This window comes from Peromyscus californicus, unplaced genomic scaffold (genome assembly GCF_007827085.1).
Source record: "Peromyscus californicus insignis strain IS unplaced genomic scaffold, ASM782708v3 Scaffold_13__1_contigs__length_99412109, whole genome shotgun sequence".
NCBI lineage: Eukaryota > Metazoa > Chordata > Mammalia > Rodentia > Cricetidae > Peromyscus > Peromyscus californicus.
In genome coordinates, this window is record NW_026294424.1 from 85649532 (window position 1) to 85661648 (window position 12117).

General features: G+C 47.0%; 1 protein-coding gene across 1 annotated transcript in view; it reads left to right on the top strand.

The window, feature by feature from the left end:
* Shroom3 (shroom family member 3) overlaps positions 1 to 12117 on the top strand; it is a 301901-nt gene that overhangs the window by 193649 nt on the left and 96135 nt on the right. The window lies entirely within an intron of this gene.

Here is a 12117-nt window from a genome sequence, read left to right on the forward strand (position 1 = left end):
AGTGGTCCAAGCCATAGCGCATCAGCGTCTTCACTACGGATTTGCTTGAACCCCCTCAAGGTCAGGTTAATGGCGGGGTAGCCCGAGAGCAGTTCTCCACCATAAGCCACAGCTTTGGAACACTCGGTGTCTACCTAGCAAATAAGCATTGGCAAAAAGGCGCTTTACGCGTCCCACTTTACTGTCCCCTAACTTCCACCTGGCTGTGGTTGTAGCATCCATCTTGGTCACTCCTATTTGTACCAGGACTCTAAGGTACCCAATGGGACTCAGAATGCCGCATGCCAGCTTGGACATCCGAGGATGAGATGGTTGTTCTGGGACGGAAAGGCACCCGGCCACTTTTGTGCCTGTGCACGTTAAGCAAAGACAGATCCCTCCTGTGCTGCTGTCATTTGGTTTGATGCTTCGATCGTTTGAGTTAGGTAAACAGACACCGGGGTCCTCAGACAAGAAAGACGAGCCCGTGAGAGCTAGAGACGGCCGGGTGGATAAGAAGGTATTCGGGGAAAGGTTAAAGACGACCAGTAGACACCGATCATAAATCTGCGTGAGGTTCAGACAGGGGGTCACAAAGCTGGATTAGAAGCAGGAGTCACTGTGATGGCTTTAGAACTTAGGTCCTGGTTCTGACACCTCTGAACAGCCTCCTTCATCCTGCTTTTTTGGCTCCAAATGTTGGGAGGTTGAATATGCATAGATGAGAACAGTAGCTGACTACTGTGACACGTGTTACAGGTGACACGGGTCCTTGAGAAGTGGGTCAACCAGTGTCCCTTGCCACAGGCTCTGCTTACTTGTGCTGTGTCACATGACCAATAAGAGTGGCCTGACAGCGTGCCAGTTTTGATCTTGGTGGTTTCCTATGGTCCCAGGAGGCCAGGCCTTCCTGGAGAGAGGTACCAGGTTGTGAGCTTGCGCAGGATATGGAACACATTTGAATTTTTCTTTATATGTTTTACATATCCAACATTATGAGCTGATAAGCTAATTTCTTGACCCAAATGGTCCAGGCATTCTGGAGGGTTGTACTGGGAAGCAAGAATGAAGCAAAATATTGGGGGATGGGGAGTGTATATACAGAGAGAGAGAGAGAAATGGGAGGAGGTTGGAAGACAGGGCCATGCATCATACTCTACTAATTTTGAACAGAACTTTTCTTTGTTTCAAGTGTGACTTATAAAGTAAGATTGAACCCCACTTGGGTCTGATGCTGGGAAAGAGCTAATACTATACAAAGTAGTTCAACAAACTTAAAAATATTACATACTGTCTGGTTTCTCTTCGGTCTGGCTGTCATCTCCACGCTATGCCACTGAGCTGCTGGGCTTAGGAACCCATGTGTCAGACTCTGCTCTAGAATTGAATTTCAGTAGGTTGTTAAGACAGGGTTTCACTATGGAGCCCTGTCTGTCCTCAAGTTTGGGATATAAACCACTTTGGCCTTGAACTTACAGAGATCCATCTGCCTCTCCCTCCTGAGTGGTAGGATTAGGGATGTGGGACACCACACTGGGCTTGAGCTGAAATTTCCAGTGTGGGCATCACTAACATCTTAGGCTGGCTAGGTCTTTGTTGTGTGGGAACAGGGTCTGCCCCAGGCATGACAGGCTACTTAGGAGTGTCCCTGATTCCTATCTGGTTGATATCACTCCAACTGTGACAAGCCAAGTGTCTCCAGATATGTGCAGAATATCACCCAGAATCAAAATCGCCCATGGCTGCAAACCACTGTTGGAGACACACGAATATCGGGGATGGCCATCATCTATGGAAAAATGGTGAGTCAGAGAGTCCTGTTGTTTTCATTCCTGTCTTTATTTATGAGCCTTTGCTCTATGCCATGAATTGTGCTGGGAGATAGAGATACAAGAATGAGTAAGTCGTGGTTTTTACTGAAAGAGAAGAATCTAGCAGAAGAAAACTCATAAATAAGCACATTACCGATCATCAATGTTCATGCAATGGAAGAGTCCTGCAGAGGGACTGGGGACGTGCGTTTTTCATGGTCAAGGGCGGGGAGTTGCTTGGAGGCAGCTGATAGAGACGTGAAGGGTTTCCTGGACTTGCCGATGTCAAGATCGGCTTGAGCTGAATCTGAAAAGATAAAACGTGGGTGGAGGCTAAACATCGATGATTCCGAGGGAGTGTAGAAGCGTAAGACACCAGGGGAATGAAAAAGCCTGGAGAGTATTGAGGGCTATGTAGGGACAGTTGGGAGCGGGGGCCGATGATTTTGTGTGCCACTCTGTACTCCATTCCAGACCTTCCTAAAGCTGGGACCCTTTAACACAGTTCCTCATGTTGTGGTGACCCCCAACCATAACATTATTTTTGTTGCTACTTCATGAGTGTAATTTTGCTACCGTTATGAATCTTAATGTAAACATTTTTGGAGATACAGGTTTGCAAAAGGGGTCACGATCCACAGGTTGAGAACCACTAGTCTAGACAGCGAGAGGCCTCTGGCAGGGCTCAGGTTGAGAGTGTGCATGTTTTTATTAAAACCAACTGTTTGTATGGGTATGCAGAGAATGAGTGTTAGGGACACACGGGCCGAAGCAGGGACCCCATCTAAGAGGCCAAGGGATGATGAGGACTTGGAGTCGAGTGACAGAAGGAAGAGAGAGTTGAGAAATATTTTATAGATTAAAAAAAAGGCATGGCATGTGGCTCGTACTATAGTAGATGAGAATGAGCAAAGGTTAAAGGTGAGTGCCTGTCCTGGTTGGTATCGGGTGACACTGCCATTGTCTTGCCTGTGGCAAATGCCCCGTGAGGGTTGCCGTTGTTGATGGTCGCATTTTAGCTTATCCCCACTTTACAGATAGGAAAATCAAGGCTCAAAGGAGAAAGGTTGCTAACGCAGAATGCCACAACCGTGGCAAGAGAACTTGGTGCTTGGGAAGAGCTTGGTCACCTGACTTCCAGCCTGTCCTGCTATGTGCTTTGGCTGAGGCTGGCGAAAGCTGACGAAAAGATGAGTCCCTTTAGAAAGAAAAGTAGCCATGGATACGGCTGGCTTTTCTGCTGGGCAGGTGCTCAGTCGTTATAGAAGGGAGACATGATTTTAATGAAAATGGTGCCAATATATTTACATATCTTTCTTCCTGTGTTCTACATCAGGGAGAGCAAATAGCTTGCCCAGCATTATATGCAAATGTCACCCATGTGAGTTGTAGCTCTGGCTTCTTCTCAGGTTCTGCAGGGACAAGTGAAGGCTTGAGGCCCACTGTGCATTGTCCTGCTTCTGTATCTGAATGTTCTCCTTGTCTCTTTAGATGCAGAGCCCAGGGCATAGTGGTAATAAACACTTGCCAAGTGAGTCAGTCATTTATGTAATATTTTGGCTCAACATTAAACCTTCGGCCAACAAGTTAACTTGCAATCCTATTTTCCAAAGATAGTAATATGACTCGAACCAGGAATGGCCATTAGGCAGGGCAGGGGGGAGAAAGTACTGGGCTGAAAGTAGAAACATATGAGTGTGGTTAAGAGAAACACAGATCCCTCTGCAACTTCCCTTTGGGGTTGCTCTTTTAACCTTGCCTTCTCCAAATCTCCACTTCAAAGCTCCTAGAGAAATCAAGATGCCACAATGCAGGATTTACTTATATTTTTAGAAAGTATTCCAAAAGACCAGCTAAGCCTGTCTGACAGCGGCAGTGACAGGGCCTGTCATTGGAAAATTAAAGAATGATTATAGCCTGTGACCTGGGACAGCTCAAAGGACCTGTAAGAATTGCCAGGGAATGTCACTGGTGTTGATGGCCAAGGATCACCTGCCTTCTCATTGGGCCTGGATGGAAGTTCATAGCACTCCAGATCCCCACAGCTGCTTACATCTGTTAGCTGTGCATTCGAGGCACAGTTTTGTACCCATGACCCTCAGCTCACACAGACCATGCTACTGAAGCTCTTGCCCTACAGAACTGAACGGGACTTGATCTGGAGTCAGGATTCCCGGAAGAATGAATGTGCCAGGAAGCTCCTGTGCTTGGGGTCTAGCCACAGGGAAGCTGTTGGGAATATTTCTGGTGCATCTATGATACCTGAGACCCCTCACCATCCCCAAGGCAGGGAGTTCCTCCTTAGAAAGTATGACTGGCCAACAGCTCATACTCAGTCCTTTTAAAACGGATCTTATCTAAACTGTAACTCTAGGTAACCAGAATATTTTTTCACTTGTGTCTGGATGCTAGACATCTCTCCAGGTTAAACTGATATTCCCCTCTGCCATATTATATTCCCAGACCAGATCTGAGTTACTTCCCCTCAGGCCTCTCCGATAGCTCAGTTAGTTGCATAAGTGCCTCCGAAAAGTCCATCTCGGTTTGTTGGAATATGGCTGTCTGTGAAAGGTTCTACAGTCTCTTTGGGAGCAGAAAGGACCTGTGTTCACTGTAGTGTGTCCAGTGAGGGACACATAGTAGGCTGCCAAAGAATGCTAGGACTACTTGGAGGACATCTGCAGGGTAGGGGTGTGTCTATGGCTAGAGCACTTTAAATGCATCTGATCTCGGGGTGGAGGCTTGACAGGCCACCAAATGGGCATTTGACACTGTGCATTGTTACCACTGTGTGATGGAAAAGACACTTTTTTCTTGGTGGACCTCAGTCTCCCTGTATCTTAGTTGGCTGTCTATTGCTACGATAAGAACCGTGACCAAAAGCAACTTGGAGAGTAAAGGGTTTGCTTGGCTTACACGTTTCTATTGGAGTCCGTCAGGGAGGGAACTCAAGGCAGGAATCTGGTGGTGGGAACTGAAGCAGACACCACGGAGGAATACTGTTCACTGGCTTGTTCTCCACAGCTTGCTCAGGAGTAGCCCTGCCCACATTGGGCTGGGTCCTCCCACATCCATCATTAATCAAGAAAATGCGCCATAGACTTGCCCAGCGGCCAGTCTGATGGAGGCGTTTTCTCAGCTGAGGGTTCCTCTTTCCCAGATGATCCCAGCTTGTGCCAAGTCGACGGGAGAACTTGCACACTCCATATGAAGAGGGAAAAAGGACATAACAGCTCTTACTCAAGAGTTGTAAGAAGTCTCACAGTTCCTGGCACGTGATAGGTGCTTAGTAGGTACATTTTTCCTCTGGTAGACCTACTCGGGGGCGGGGAAGTAGAAGTTTACTTGCTTGCTTTCTGTCTTTTTTTTTTTTTTTTTTTTGAGACAGTGTCACACCATGTAACTCAGGCTGGCCTCCAACTCTCATGTCGCGTCCGCCTCGACCAGCAAGGAAGACGCGACGCCAGGCTCTTCTCCAAGCAGTTTATTCAGGAACCTTGAGACAATCTTCTGACCCCGGGGAAAGCCATCTTCTCACTCTCACTCTCCTCTCACTCTCTTTCTCTCTCTCTCACACACACACACTCTCACACACACACACTCTCATCTCCTATCTCCTCCTCCTGATGATCTCCTCCCTCCTCCGATCTTCTTCTTAGGGAAAGCCAGCCCACGCCCTTTATAGCCACTGGGCAACCAACCCCGTAGTGCCACGTGGACAATGCTGATAGGGTCAGACATACACAAGCAAGCCAGATTAGGTCCAGGTGTGCGGAAGCAAGCCAGATCCTAGCCTTAGCCAAATAAGGAGCACCTGCCACTGGGAAGGCAGAAGCCAGACGCTGGCACCATCTTTGAGGCACAGCCGTGCACGGCTCTCTACAGTTCCCCCTTTATTGTTTTAAGCAGCAGGCAAGAGCAGAGGTCTAATCTCTGCCAAAAAACAACTTGGACATTGTACTGGTGTTAGTCCAGGTGTCATCCACCCAGAGAACACTTGACCCGTCCGATACCCTTTTTTGCAGAGGTGGGAATTAGGGCATCAACCCACATGCAATTAGACTTGCTCTTCTTGGGTTTTTGCAATACAGCTAGACCCAAGTGCAGTGCACTAGCCTCGCATCCTGCACGATCAAGTTTTTAATGTGGCCAGCCAGGCCTGGGGAGACTGTGCAGCCTCTATGGCTGTAAAGGCTTGGATAATCATGGCTGCATTGCGCTGCTGAGAAACCCTTAAACGAACAATGCACCACAAGCACATCAGGGAGACAAGTACCAGTAGGCCTGCCAGGGCACCTAATCCCGCCCACTCCTTCGATCATAATCAGGGCTATCAGGATCAGGCACATCAGCTTCCGGGGTGTCATCACGTCTCTCCGTCTGAGGGGCCCGTCGCACCAATCGTTCAGGTACCCAGATAGGGTCTAGCCGGTCCTGTGGGAAAACACAAACAGAACCTCCCACCCATGTCAGCACGGGATCGGGGCCATGCCAGTTACCCGTGAGGATATAATATGCCAGGAGGCTGGCAGAGCCGATAGAAGCGGCAGCCCTCCCTGCACTGGACCCATGACCTGCATCTGATTATTAATATCCCTAAGGTCATGTAACAATCGCCACTTTCCAGATTTTTTTTTCTAATGACAAATATAGGTGTATTCCAAGGGGACACAGAGGGTCGTATATGTCCAGCCTCAAGCTGTTCTTTTACTAGCTCTTCTGCCGCTGATAACTTTTCAGAGGAAAGTGGCCACTGAGGTACCCATACCGGGTCCTCTGTTTTCCAGGAAATGGGAATTCCTTCCTCAGTGGCCCCTATGAAAAACCCAATCCCTGCCTAGGTGGTCTACTCTGCGCCTGGACTGGATCTTTTCTGCCTTGGAGAAACTTCCCCAAACCAAACCTAAGATGACATCCCATCTTTATCATACTCCACTAATTGTACTCCCATGTGCGGAGTCAGTAATTTTAAACCGCACTGTTTTTGCTGTTAGCTCAGGTTTTTCTGTATTGCATTGATTTTCCACAGATCTCAGCTGCGGATGCCTTGTTGTGCTGGTTCTGGCGTCCACCATTCTTAGCTTAGCGGCTTCTGCTTTTAAAAACCGCTCAGACTGCCTGCTTTGCAGTCTGCTAGGACACTAACCTTCTGTGTCTCAGGTTCTTTCACCACATACATTAAGCTTAGATTCACAATCAACATTTACATCTTTTCACAAACTCACATATAACATGTGCTTAGGCCTAAACTCACACTCAACATTTACACATTTTTACAAACTCACATATAACATATTAACATCTACTTATTTATACTCTTTAATGAAACTATAGAACTACTTTAGCAAATATATTTCTTATTACTTCTTATATACTTCTTATATTTCTTATTTAAACTTACATTTACAACTAACATCTTTACTTCTTACAAGCTTATTACTACATGTCTTAAGACTACCTTAGATACTTCTTGCAAGCTTATATCCTTAAAGGAACTCTATAGATCTATCTTACAAACTTATATAGGGCTACCATTAGCATATATTTAACTTAGCAAACACCTAAAGATTTCTCTTCTTAATCTCTAATTTCTTTGAAAGGAGCAGCTCGTTAAGAGCCAGAAAAATTGGGTGTGAAGAAGTTGCGCCCATGATGCTAGCAGCACCTTTGCTTTCACCTGCTCTCACTTTCTTTAATCTTCCCGCCCGCTTTTGTCACGGTTCCACTTAACCTTCCTGTCCGCTTTTGTCGCGGTTCCACTTAACCTTCCTGTCCGCTTTGGTCACGGCTCTACTTAATTTTCCCTGTCCGTTTTGGTCACAGCTCTACTTAATTTTCCCTGTCCGTTTTGGTCACGGCTCTACGTTTCCCGCTTTTATCACGGATCCCCACCTTACCTGGGGACTTACCAGTGCACTGCCCTGACTGCGAAGAGTTCTGAGCCTTAAAGGTTTTCCCCGTACGGGCCACCACCTGTCGAGTCCGCCTCGACCAGCAAGGAAGACGCGACACCAGGCTCTTCTCCAAGCAGTTTATTCAGGAACCTTGAGACAATCTTCTGACCCCGGGGAAAGCCACCTTCTCACTCTCTCTCTCTCTCTCTCTCTCTCTCTCTCTCTCTCTCTCACTCGCTCGCTCTCTCCTATCTCCTCCGATCTCCTATCTCCTCCGATCTTCCATCTCCTCGGATCTTCTTCCTGGGGAAAGCCAGCCCACGCCCTTTATAGCCACTGGGCAATCAACCCCGTAGTGCCACGTGGACAATGCCGATAGGGTCAGACATACACAAGCAAGCCAGATTAGGTCCAGGTGTGCGGAAGCAAGCCAGATCCTAGCCTTAGCCAAATAAGGAGCACCTGCCATCGGGAAGGCAAAAGCCGGACGCCGCGCCATCTTTGAGGCACGGCCGTGCACGGCTCTCTACACTCAGAGACCCAGTTGCCTCTGTCTCCTGAGTGCTTAGATTAAAGGCACACACCACCACACTCAGCTAGAAGTATGTATTTATGCAGGGCTATTGAAAAGCGGGCTCTCTCAGTATCAGCAGAAACATACATACATATATACTTTATGAATTAATTGTGAGCATTGTCTGTGAGACAAAATCACACTGTGTGGAAGAAACAACATTTGAAGTCAAAAGACCTGGTGTGATTCCTTTTGTGGCCTTTTCTTCTGATAAGTGACATGTGTGCTTACATCCAGCTATTCACTGTGTTCATAGACACTTGCTTTCACTTGTCCTGAACATGGATTCTCGGTTAATGTCTCCTTTTCCATCACTTGTGTTGGGCCCAGAGCACGTTCTGACTCTTGAAGTAATGGGGATCGAGTGTGCAGCTGCTCGAGGTCCTGTTAGAGTTCAGGTTCTGTTTCAGCGGCTCAACAGTGACATCCATTGGCCTGTTTCCTAAGTAGAGAAGAAAGCTGTTTGACTACTGGGCTTCTGGATACAGAAATATGACATAGAGTACTTGGGAGCTCCAAGGGCAACAGGGAATTTAAGGATGTCAAGCTGTGGCCAGCAGAGCCTCTGGTCCCCTGAAGCCTGGGCTGGTTTCAGGACCCTTTCCCCACGATGTGTTATTAAGACAAGTGCTACCTGTCTTCTCTCTGGCCATGTGGAAGTTTGTCCTTTCTGTGAGCTTCAGCCCTTCACTGGGTTGCAGGTAGCCATTGGTTTGGGGTCCACATACTGAACACAGTAACAAGGGTAATTCTCTTTACTTCTGGATCTTTTCACAGTGCTAACATTGATGCCGATACTTGCTTGTATGCTACCATTGGCTTTTCCATACATCTTACAATAAATCCCCACAATCCTACAAAAGTTGTTGTGGGAGTTTAGCATTTATCAAGCTAAGGATGGGAAGCAGAGCACCAGACGACAGAGCTCAGTGACTTACGTTCACTGCCCCAGCTGGAAGGAACCCAGTCATCACAGACACTTGGGCAACATTTCTAGAGGTGCCCTGAGGAGAAGATGTAATGATGAGATCAAAGGGAAGAGACAACTTCATGGGTGGAGATGAGCCAGCAGTGACCAAGTGCTCTTAGGTAGTTAGTAAGGGGTAGTACTGGTCTCCATCTCTATAGAGACCAGAACAGAAAAGACCGAGATGAAAATTATTTATTTTTTACCTACTAAGCGCTGGGTTACTCAAGAAAGCAAGGACAGATGCTGTAGAGATGGCTCAGCAGTTAAGAGTGCATTCAGAGGATTCAGGTTCAGTTCCCAGTGCTTATGCAAGGAGGCTTACAACTGCCAGCAACTCCAGTTCCGGGCGGTTCAGTACCCTCTGGTCTTTGCTGGCACCCAGACACACATGGCAGACACGTGCACACACACATACATATTTTAAAAACAATCTTAAAATAAAATGTTAATAACAAACAAGGCAAAGCATGTCCTGAAGACTGTTCCAATGAGGGCTAGGGAGCCAAGCAGTGACTTCTAATAAGTGATGTTCTGCAGGGAGGTGCAGAACATCATTTCTCTTCCTCTTCAGTGGTGTGTGTGTGTGTGTGTGTGTGTGTGTGTGTGTGTGTGTGTGTGTGCGAGAGAGAGAGAGAATGTGTGTGTGTTGGGATCCAGGTGATAGCTAGACATGGACAACCCTAGGATGAGAAACCAAGTGAGCAGTCTCAGTTCAACTCAAAGCCAAATTTATCAAACATCTCTCGATTTCAAAAGCAGGCATGTGGTAACACTGACGCATCCGACACATCACACTTACACATGGAAACAAGACCCGGGGATTCAATTTCACACTGCGTCACTTCATAATAAACCTTTTTTTAGAAAGGATTAGAGAATTTGTAACAACTAATAATTTGTAACTATTGGTGATGCATGAGGCCAGACCCATTACTGACTCAGCTAATAAAACTTTTTTGGATGATCCTTCGGATTAAACAACAATGACTCATCTGAGGAGAGATCTCATTAGCATTCCCTTCCTCCTGGGCTGCCACCCAACAGGGGACTTTTCCCAGTGTGCCTTCTCATTCAATGGTTTTCCTTGTAGACACCCATGACCCATCCTGCAGCCCGTCTCCCTTCCCTGGTGACTGCATCCCATGTGAACTCACTGGACAGGGTCCCATGCACCACGCCCTGTGTATACGGAGCCTTGTAAGGACGGTGCCTCATAGGCGGCCCACGACACCTGACCACGTGTCAGGTCTAGGGATCCTCTCCTTCCTGTCATGCAGCTATTTGGACTCTTCTGAGGAGACTGGAGCCCACACCTGAAACCTCACTTGTCATAGCGGTGATTGTTTTGCTTTAGAAACTACCGGGTTAGATAAATGAGTTTATCCTTCAGTTATTGGCTGTGTTTAGGATCCTTACATAAATACCTGAGTAGAAACCTGATCAATCCTGGGAAGCTGTTATGGGCTTTGGGAAGCCTCCTACAGTGTGAGAAAAGATAAGTTCAGGACTAGCCAGAAAGGGGATGTTTTTGCATGTGAGAGGCTATATAATATATGGCGATGAATTTCCTTTCCAATTTATTTAAAAGTAGCTCTATTGACGGGTAATTTACAAACTGGAATGTCTGTACCCTCGTCCTGACAATAAACACCTGCCCATTGGTGTAATCTGATCCCCGACAAGATGTGGAACATGTTCATCACCCCAGATGGATGCCTAAGGCGCCCACTGATCTCATTCAGGTCACCCTAGAAATACCTTCACTCAGTCTGGAAGAGCAGCCTCTTCTTCCTCCTCCTGTTCTCAAATGCTGGGAGTACAGGTGTGTGCTGCCATGTGTGGTCTGTGTGGCTCTTGGGATTGAACCAGTCTTGGCTGGTGCTAGGCAAGCACTCTGGCATCCCAGCCACACCCTCAGCTTTTCTAGGACTTTGTTAAATGAGATAGCACTAGACTGTCTTTCGTATTCTCCACTCATCATTATTTCTGAACTTGAACCATGTTTGTGTTCCTAGTTCATTGTTACTCATTCTCCTGTTGATGAACATGTGACCCTTGTCCAGTCTGGGGCGATTATGAATAAAGCTGCTGTGAACATTAGTGAAAGAGTCTTTTATAGACACACATTTTCATTTCCCTTGAGTAAATACCTGCAAATGAAATGCAGAACCGTAGGGCAGATGTAGGTTCGACTTTATAAGAAACTTCTATCCCATTTCCTGAAGTGGTTAGATCATCCTCTGCTTTCCCACAACCTTCCCGACTGTTGGCAAATTGTATTCGTTTTCTGTTGCTGTAGAGAATTCTACTGCGGACAGGGCTTCTGAAAGCAGCAATATACAAGCTCACAGCTCTAGGTTAGAAACCACTCGTGATTCAGTTCCTGCTCGGGAGGGCTCTTACAAAGCTGAACTCAAAGTGTACATTGAGCTGGTTCTTATCTGGAGAATCTGGAGTAGAATCTACTTCCAAACCCACTCTCGAGGTTGGTTGAGTTCCACTTCTTACCGTTGTTGGGGAAGGTCTCCATCTTTTCACCGCTGTTACCCAGAGCCCACTGCTCCCGGAGACAGCCCGAGTTGCCCTTGAGCCTGAAGGATACACCCAGACCCTTCCTTCCTGCTTAGAATCCCATTGACTTCTGCAGCCAGCCGGAAAATGAAAGTTAGGGCGGACCCACCTAGACAATCTCTACATCTATTTGTCGTTATTGTTTATTATTTATTTATTTATCTGGTGGGGGTTGGGGGGACACAGCATACATGTGGAGAGCAGAGTAAAACTTTCTAGAGTCTTCCTTTTTGTTGAGAGAGGATCTCTCTTGTTTCTGTCTGCCACTGTGCTATGTCCTCCAAGCTCAGCTGGCCTACATTGCTTCTGGACAAGTGT